Consider the following 9,662-nt stretch of genomic DNA (forward strand, 5'->3'; position numbering starts at 1 on the left):
TTAAGAATAGTAAAAGATTTGATACACTCATCTGAAAAGATGAATGGCGCATCCTTTTCTAGGAGTTTATTCATAGGAGTGGCAATTTTAGAAAAATCTTTTATGAAACGTCGGTAAAAACCGGCATGCCCTAGAAAACTCCTAACTCCTCTAACATTTGTGGGATGTGGAAGTTTAGCAATTACATCTACTTTAGCTCTATCCACTTCAATTCCTTCTTTTGAAATTTTATGTCCAAGAATGATGCCTTCTTTAACCATGAAATGGCATTTCTCCCAATTAAGTACTAGATTTGATTGTTCGCATCTAAGAAGAATTCGTTCCAGATTAACTAGACATGATTCAAATGTATCACCGAAGACTGAAAAGTCATCCATGAAAACTTCCGTGCATTCTTCTATCATGTCGTGAAAAATTGCCATCATACACCTTTGAAAGGTTGCAGGGGCGTTACAAAGTCCAAATGGCATGCGTTTGTAAGCAAAAGTACCATAAGGGCACGTGAATGTGGTTTTCTCTTGGTCCTCGGGTGCTATTGGAATTTGAAAATATCCGGAAAATCCATCTAGAAAACAATAGTAACTATTTCCGGCTAATCTTTCCAACATTTGATCAATGAAAGGTAAGGGAAAGTGATCTTTTCTGGTGGCGTCATTTAATTTTCTATAATCAATACACACACGCCATCCTGTTACAGTCCTAGTAGGAATAAGCTCATTTTTCTCATTTGTAATGACAGTCATGCCACCCTTCTTAGGCACGCATTGAACTGGGCTTACCCATGGACTATCAGAAATTGGATATATCAAACCTGCATCTAGCAGTTTAATAATCTCTTTTTTAACTACATCTTGCATATTAGGATTTAGTCTTCGTTGGCGTTGCACATACGTTTTATGACCTTCTTCCATAAGGATTTTATGTGTGCAATACGAAGGACTTATTCCTTTAATATCATGAATCTTCCATGCAATGGCTGGTTTATGGGCTTTCAACACAGAAATGAGTTGTGATTTCTCATTTTCAGTAAGAGAAGACGATATTATTACAGGTAATGCAGATTCACCATGTAAATAAGCGTATTCCAAATGGTTTGGAAGTGGCTTTAATTCTAATTTCGGAGGTTCTTCTATCGATGATTTATATCGATATCTGTCTTCTTCTTTTAGCATTTGAATTTCTTCTGTTGTTGGTTCATATCCATTAGCTATAAGTGTAGCTAAGATTTCAGCTTCATCAATTGGTTCATTACCTTCTCCTAAAGAACATTCTCCTGTTCCTTGTAATTCTGGAAATTCTTCTAATAATTCTGCATGTGCATCTATAGTTTGAATATAATAACATGTATCATCTGCAGATTGTGGTTGTTGCATTGCTCTATCAACTGAAAAGGTAACACTCTCATCCTCTATACTTAGGGTCAGTTTCTTACCGAACACGTCTATCATTGCTTTAGCCGTGTTTAAGAATGGTCTTCCTAATATGAGAGGAACTTGAGAATCTTCTTCCATGTCCAGAACAACAAAATCTACTGGAAATACTAAAGTACCAACTTTAACTAGCATGTTCTCCATTATCCCTCTAGGATATTTTATTGATCTATCGGCTAATTGTATGCTTATTCTGGTTGGTTTCAATTCTCCAAGGTCTAGTTTAGCGTATAGTGAATACGGCATTAAATTTATACTAGCACCTAAGTCTGCCAATGCTTCTATTGAACTAAGACTACCCAGAAAACATGGAATTGTGAAACTTCCTGGATCAGATAATTTTTCTGGTATCTTATTCAACAGCACTGCTGAACAATTAGCATTCATAGTAACAGCCGAGAGTTCTTCCATTTTCTTTCTATTTGAGATTAGATCTTTCAAGAATTTAGCATATCTAGGCATTCCTGAAATCACATCAATGAAAGGAAGATTTACATTTATCTGTTTAAACATATCCAAAAATTTGGATTGCTCGGCTTCAAGTTTCTCTTTCTTCATTTTACTCGGGTAAGGAAGTGGTGGTTGGTATGGTTTAACATAAGGTTTATCCTTAACTGTGTTATCTTCGTTAACCTTTTCAACTACCGGTTCTTTTTCCTTATCTTGATCAGGTTGTGGTTCTTGTGGAGTAGGAATGGCTTCATCAGAAGTTACAGGTATTTCAGGTGGTTTAAGTGTTGTACCACTTCTTGTGGTAATGGCTTTAGCTGTTTCATTCCGGGGGTTAGCATTTGTATCACTAGGTAGACTTCCCGGTTTTCTTTCACCTATTAACCTTGCTAGGTTACTTACTTCTTGTTCCAGATTTTGAATAGAAGCTTGTTGATTTCTAAATGCTTGAGCATTTTGTTCATTGGTTTGTTTCTGAGATGTGAAAAACTGCGTTTGAGTTTCAACTAGCTTCGTCATCATATCTTCTATTCAAAATCTGAAAAGTCATCCATGAAAACTTCCATGCATTCTTCTATCATGTCGTGAAAAATCACCATCATACACCTTTGAAAGGTTGCAGGGGCGTTACAAAGTCCAAATAGCATGCGTTTGTAAGCAAAAGTACCATAAGGGCACGTGAATGTGGTTTTCTCTTGGTCCTCGGGTGCTATTGGAATTTGAAAATATCCGGAAAATCCATCTAGAAAACAATAGTAACTATTTCCGGCTAATCTTTCCAATATTTGATCAATGAAAGGTAAGGGAAAGTGATCTTTTCTGGTGGCGTCATTTAATTTTCTATAATCAATACACACACGCCATCCTGTTACAGTCCTAGTAGGAATAAGCTCATTTTTCTCATTTGTAATGACAGTCATGCCACCCTTCTTAGGCACGCATTGAACTGGGCTTACCCATGGACTATCAGAAATTGGATATATCAAACCTGCATCTAGCAGTTTAATAATCTCTTTTTTAACTACATCTTGCATATTAGGATTTAGTCTTCGTTGGCGTTGCACATACGTTTTATGACCTTCTTCCATAAGGATTTTATGTGTGCAATACGAAGGACTTATTCCTTTAATATCATGAATCTTCCATGCAATGGCTGGTTTATGGGCTTTCAACACAGAAATGAGTTGTGATTTCTCATTTTCAGTAAGAGAAGACGATATTATTACATGTAATTCAGATTCACCATGTAAATAAGCGTATTCCAAATGGTTTGGAAGTGGCTTTAATTCTAATTTCGGAGGTTCTTCTATCGATGATTTATATCGATATCTGTCTTCTTCTTTTAGCATTTGAATTTCTTCTGTTGTTGGTTCATATCCATTAGCTATAAGTGTAGCTAAGATTTCAGCTTCATCAATTGGTTCATTACCTTCTCCTAAAGAACATTCTCCTGTTCCTTGTAATTCTGGAAATTCTTCTAATAATTCTGCATGTGCATCTATAGTTTGAATATAATAACATGTATCATCTGCAGATTGTGGTTGTTGCATTGCTCTATCAACTGAAAAGGTAACACTCTCATCCTCTATACTTAGGGTCAGTTTCTTACCGAACACGTCTATCATTGCTTTAGCCGTGTTTAAGAATGGTCTTCCTAATATGAGAGGAACTTGAGAATCTTCTTCCATGTCCAGAACAACAAAATCTACTGGAAATACTAAAGTACCAACTTTAACTAGCATGTTCTCCATTATCCCTCTAGGATATTTTATTGATCTATCGGCTAATTGTATGCTTATTCTGGTTGGTTTCAATTCTCCAAGGTCTAGTTTAGCGTATAGTGAATACGGCATTAAATTTATACTAGCACCTAAGTCTGCCAATGCTTCTATTGAACTAAGACTACCCAGAAAACATGGAATTGTGAAACTTCCTGGATCAGATAATTTTTCTGGTATCTTATTCAACAGCACTGCTGAACAATTAGCATTCATAGTAACAGCCGAGAGTTCTTCCATTTTCTTTCTATTTGAGATTAGATCTTTCAAGAATTTAGCATATCTAGGCATTCCTGAAATCACATCAATGAAAGGAAGATTTACATTTATCTGTTTAAACATATCCAAAAATTTGGATTGCTCGGCTTCAAGTTTCTCTTTCTTCATTTTACTCGGGTAAGGAAGTGGTGGTTGGTATGGTTTAACATAAGGTTTATCCTTAACTGTGTTATCTTCGTTAACCTTTTCAACTACCGGTTCTTTTTCCTTATCTTGATCAGGTTGTGGTTCTTGTGGAGTAGGAATGGCTTCATCAGAAGTTACAGGTATTTCAGGTGGTTTAAGTGTTGTACCACTTCTTGTGGTAATGGCTTTAGCTGTTTCATTCCGGGGGTTAGCATTTGTATCACTAGGTAGACTTCCCGGTTTTCTTTCACCTATTAACCTTGCTAGGTTACTTACTTCTTGTTCCAGATTTTGAATAGAAGCTTGTTGATTTCTAAATGCTTGAGCATTTTGTTCATTGGTTTGTTTCTGAGATGTGAAAAACTGCGTTTGAGTTTCAACTAGCTTCGTCATCATATCTTCTATTCAAAATCTGAAAAGTCATCCATGAAAACTTCCATGCATTCTTCTATCATGTCGTGAAAAATCGCCATCATACACCTTTGAAAGGTTGCAGGGGCATTACAAAGTCCAAATGGCATGCGTTTGTAAGCAAAAGTACCATAAGGGCACGTGAATGTGGTTTTCTCTTGGTCCTCGGGTGCTATTGGAATTTGAAAATATCCAAAAAATCCATCTAGAAAACAATAGTAACTATTTCCGGCTAATCTTTCCAACATTTGTTCAATGAAAGGTAAGGGAAAGTGATCTTTTCTGGTGGCGTCATTTAATTTTCTATAATCAATACACACACGCCATCCTGTTACAGTCCTAGTAGGAATAAGCTCATTTTTCTCATTTGTAATGACAGTCATGCCACCCTTCTTAGGCACGCATTGAACTGGGCTTACCCATGGACTATCAGAAATTGGATATATCAAACCTACATCTAGCAGTTTAATAATCTCTTTTTTAACTACATCTTGCATATTAGGATTTAGTCTTCGTTGGCGTTGCACATACGTTTTATGACCTTCTTCCATAAGGATTTTATGTGTGCAATACGAAGGACTTATTCCTTTAATATCATGAATCTTCCATGCAATGGCTGGTTTATGGGCTTTCAACACAGAAATGAGTTGTGATTACTCATTTTCAGTAAGAGAAGACGATATTATTACAGGTAATTCAGATTCACCATGTAAATAAGCGTATTCCAAATGGTTTGGAAGTGGCTTTAATTCTAATTTCGGAGGTTCTTCTATCGATGATTTATATCGATATCTGTCTTCTTCTTTTAGCATTTGAATTTCTTCTGTTGTTGGTTCATATCCATTAGCTATAAGTGTAGCTAACATTTCAGCTTCATCAATTGGTTCATTACCTTCTCCTAAAGAACATTCTCCTGTTCCTTGTAATTCTGGAAATTCTTCTAATAATTCTGCATGTGCATCTATAGTTTGAATATAATAACATGTATCATCTGCAGATTGTGGTTGTTGCATTGCTCTATCAACTGAAAAGGTAACACTCTCATCCTCTATACTTAGGGTCAGTTTCTTACCGAACACGTCTATCATTGCTTTAGCCGTGTTTAAGAATGGTCTTCCTAATATGAGAGGAACTTGAGAATCTTCTTCCATGTCCAGAACAACAAAATCTAATGGAAATACTAAAGTACCAACTTTAACTAGCATGTTCTCCATTATCCCTCTAGGATATTTTATTGATCTATCGGCTAATTGTATGCTTATTCTGGTTGGTTTCAATTCTCCAAGGTCTAGTTTAGCGTATAGTGAATACGGCATTAAATTTCTACTAACACCTAAGTCTGCCAATGCTTCTATTGAACTAAGACTACCCAGAAAACATGGAATTGTGAAACTTCCTGGATCAGATAATTTTTCTGGTATCTTATTCAACAGCACTGCTGAACAATTAGCATTCATAGTAACAGCCGAGAGTTCTTCCATTTTCTTTCTATTTGAGATTAGATCTTTCAAGAATTTAGCATATCTAGGCATTCCTGAAATCACATCAATGAAAGGAAGATTTACATTTATCTGTTTAAACATATCCAAAAATTTGGATTGCTCGGCTTCAAGTTTCTCTTTCTTCATTTTACTCGGGTAAGGAAGTGGTGGTTGGTATGGTTTAACATAAGGTTTATCCTTAACTGTGTTATCTTCGTCAACCTTTTCAACTACCGGTTCTTTTTCCTTATCTTGATCAGGTTGTGGTTCTTGTGGAGTAGGAATGGCTTCATCAGAAGTTACAGGTATTTCAGGTGGTTTAAGTGTTGTACCACTTCTTGTGGTAATGGCTTTAGCTGTTTCATTCCGGGGGTTAGCATTTGTATCACTAGGTAGACTTCCCGGTTTTCTTTCACCTATTAACATTGCTAGGTTACTTACTTCTTGTTCCAGATTTTGAATAGAAGCTTGTTGATTTCTAAATGCTTGAGCATTTTGTTCATTGGTTTGTTTCTGAGATGTGAAAAACTGCGTTTGAGTTTCAACTAGCTTCGTCATCATATCTTCTAAATTCGGCTTTTTATCATCGGTTTGTTGTGGTGGTTTGTTTTGAAAATTTGGTCTTTGCTGATTGTAAGTATTATTGGATACTTGTTGATTGCTAGGACCTTGTTGGTTGTTGTATGGAATATTTCTGTTATAATTCTGGTTTTGATTGTAAATCGGTCTTGGCGGTTGATAATTATTCTGATAATTATTTCCAGGCCTTTGGTTTATGTATGAAATATTCTCTCTTTGTTCCATTGTTAATTCAATACTGAGACAATCTTTTGTCAAATGTGGTCCTCCACACTGCTCACAACTAATTCGTATTGAGTGAATATCCTTAGTCATCTTTTCCATTCGTCTCTCCACAGCATCTATCTTTGCGGAAATGGAATCTAAGTCATGGCTAGAATCGGCTCTAGCTGCTTTAGATGATGTAATGATATCTTTTTCTTGGTGCCACTCATGTGAGTGGGAAGCAGTATTATCAATAATTTTGTAAGCATCAGTTTCGGTTTTCTTCATAATAGAACCACCAGCTGCTATATCTATGTCTTTCCTTGTAGTGATGTCGCATCCTTGGTAGAATATTTGTACTATTTGACAGGTGTCTAAACCATGTTGCGGACATCCTCTTAATAACTTTCCATATCTTGTCCACGCCTCATATAGAGTTTCATTTGGTTTCTGTGTGAACGTAACAATTTCTGCTTGAAGTCTTACGGCTTTAGATGCATGAAAGAATTGTTTAAGAAATTTGTCAACTAAAACATCCCATGTATCGATCGCCCCTTCAGGTAACGATTCCAACCAATCTTTGGCTTCTCCCTTTAAAGTCCAGGGAAATAACATGAGATATATCTGTTCATCCTCCACTTCTCGGATTTTAAATAGTGTGAAGATCCTATTAAAGGTACGTAGATGTTCATTTGGATCTTCCTTCGGCGCACCACTAAATTGGCATTGATTAGTCACCATGTGTAGAATTTGTCCTTTGATTTCATAATCTGGCGCATTAATGTCTGGATGAGTAATTGCGTGACCTTGGCCAGTGCGTTTAGCTCTCATTCGGTCTTCCATACTTAAAGGTTCCAGATTCTCCATAATTGAATTTATTGAATCGGAATCACTAGAGGATTCTGATTTAATGGTTCGTTCCTCAACAATCTCTGTTTGAATGATTGGTGGTTCCGGGGGAAAGTTTAGTGGTTCAGGATCTACGAACCGTTCCTGAATATTCTCCGGATTCTCAATTGTGAGGTCGGGTTCAAAAAATGGATTATCGGAAATTTGAACTGAAGTACTTGGTCGACTGGATGACGATTCTAAAGAAAAATCAACGGCGGTTATATTTGCTAAATGTCTTGATCTAGTTACAGGTGGTGAACGTACAAAAGGTGGTGAACGTCTTGCTCGGTGCATTCACTGAATATCCTATTAGTTTTAAAAAGGAAAGAAAAATTATAATAAGTTATCCAATTAATAGACTTTTCTGATTTTGCCCACGTTTCGAATAGCCAAAAGATGCAGCAGAGGGGCAGGATTCGTTTGGTCTCAATATAATTGAGGACTGTTTGGCTCCAATAACCCGGTCCACGTACAAATCCAACTATTACTACGAACCAGAAAATTTTGATGTCTATCAATTTAACCACTCAAAATAAATTTTCGTAATTTTAAGTAATTTAGATAAGAAGTAGAATAAAAATCTATGTCCTAAAACTAGAATAGTGAGAAATAAGAAAGAAAAAGAGTTCGTCGAAAAAGGTCGAAAAAGAAAAATGGTTGAAAAATAAAAGGTGACGGAAAAATAAAAGAAACTTATAAAACTTAAAAAAGACTTGACTAACCTAACCTTATTACTACAACTAACTTAAAATTATAATCGCAAATTGAAATTACTAATTGGAATGATAATTGATACATAGGTAAAAGTCGTCTAAAAATATTAAAGCTTACAGGAAAAACTAAATCCCAAATGGAAATATCTTTAAAAAGAAACTAAAACTTAAAAAGGCGTCGTAAAATTCTAGAGTACCTAAATCTTAGTCTAAAGAAAAAGCACTTAAGGGATTTTACGGCAAAGCCTAAAAATCTAGAAGTAAAAATAATTATGGAAAAAACTATGAATTAAAACTAAATATGAGCTAAAAATACAAAAGTTACGCTAAAACGATTAAAAAGGAAAAAAATATAAAAATATATAAAAAGTTGTAAAAAGTACAATTTTTATAAAAATATTATTTTTATATTATTTATTTTATAAAACTATTAATTTTACAATTTAAATAAACTAATTAAACTAAAAATACAAATTAAACTTAAACTAATAACTTAATTAAATAATAAAACTTAATTAGGGTTAATAATAAAATTAATAATTAATTAAAACCCTAATCGCATTAATTGTTGTACGATGATGGCCTGTCAGATACGCTCATGCGATCGCATGAGTTCTAAGTTACCCAGCCATGCGATCGCATGGGCTAGGGTTTCGGGCCAGAGTCTGCTACAGTACAGGCCGATTAAAATTTTATTTTATTTTTTTTTGTTTTTGCTGTAAAATATAAAATATATTTATTAATTAAATAAAACTTATATTTTTACAAAATAATAAAAAAATAGAAATAAAGAAACTTTATAAAACTTAAATATTTACCAAACTCTAAGAAAAAAAATATTTATATTTTTGTTTTTCTTTTTTTTTTCTCGAATATTTAAAACGTATTTTTTTTATAAAAATGAATTTTAATAAAAGTAAACTAAAAATCTTTTTTTTTATTATATTAGCGTTGCGCTTCCGGCGTTTAAGAGTTCCCCGGCAGCGGCGCCAAAAATACTTGATGTCTGCGGCGGCGTATACGAAATAGCTTATATTTTAGGAGGAAATACTATTAAATACGATACAATTTTATACAAGATATTTATTTATTTATAGAATGGATATACTTAAACCTTGCTACAACACTTATAGGCAGTGTACCTAATCGTAAAGTAGTGTAGTTTTTAGTAAGTCCGGTTCATTCCACAGGGAAATCTTTAAACAAAGCTTAACGCTATATTAGTTTACTTTTATAAAAATACAAATATATATATATATAAGTAATATTATTATTATAAAGGGGGGTTTTTACCGTTTAATGACCGGTTTGTCGATTTTA

Source organism: Rutidosis leptorrhynchoides, chromosome 6, assembly GCF_046630445.1.
Source record: "Rutidosis leptorrhynchoides isolate AG116_Rl617_1_P2 chromosome 6, CSIRO_AGI_Rlap_v1, whole genome shotgun sequence".
Classification (NCBI taxonomy): Eukaryota; Viridiplantae; Streptophyta; class Magnoliopsida; order Asterales; family Asteraceae; genus Rutidosis; species Rutidosis leptorrhynchoides.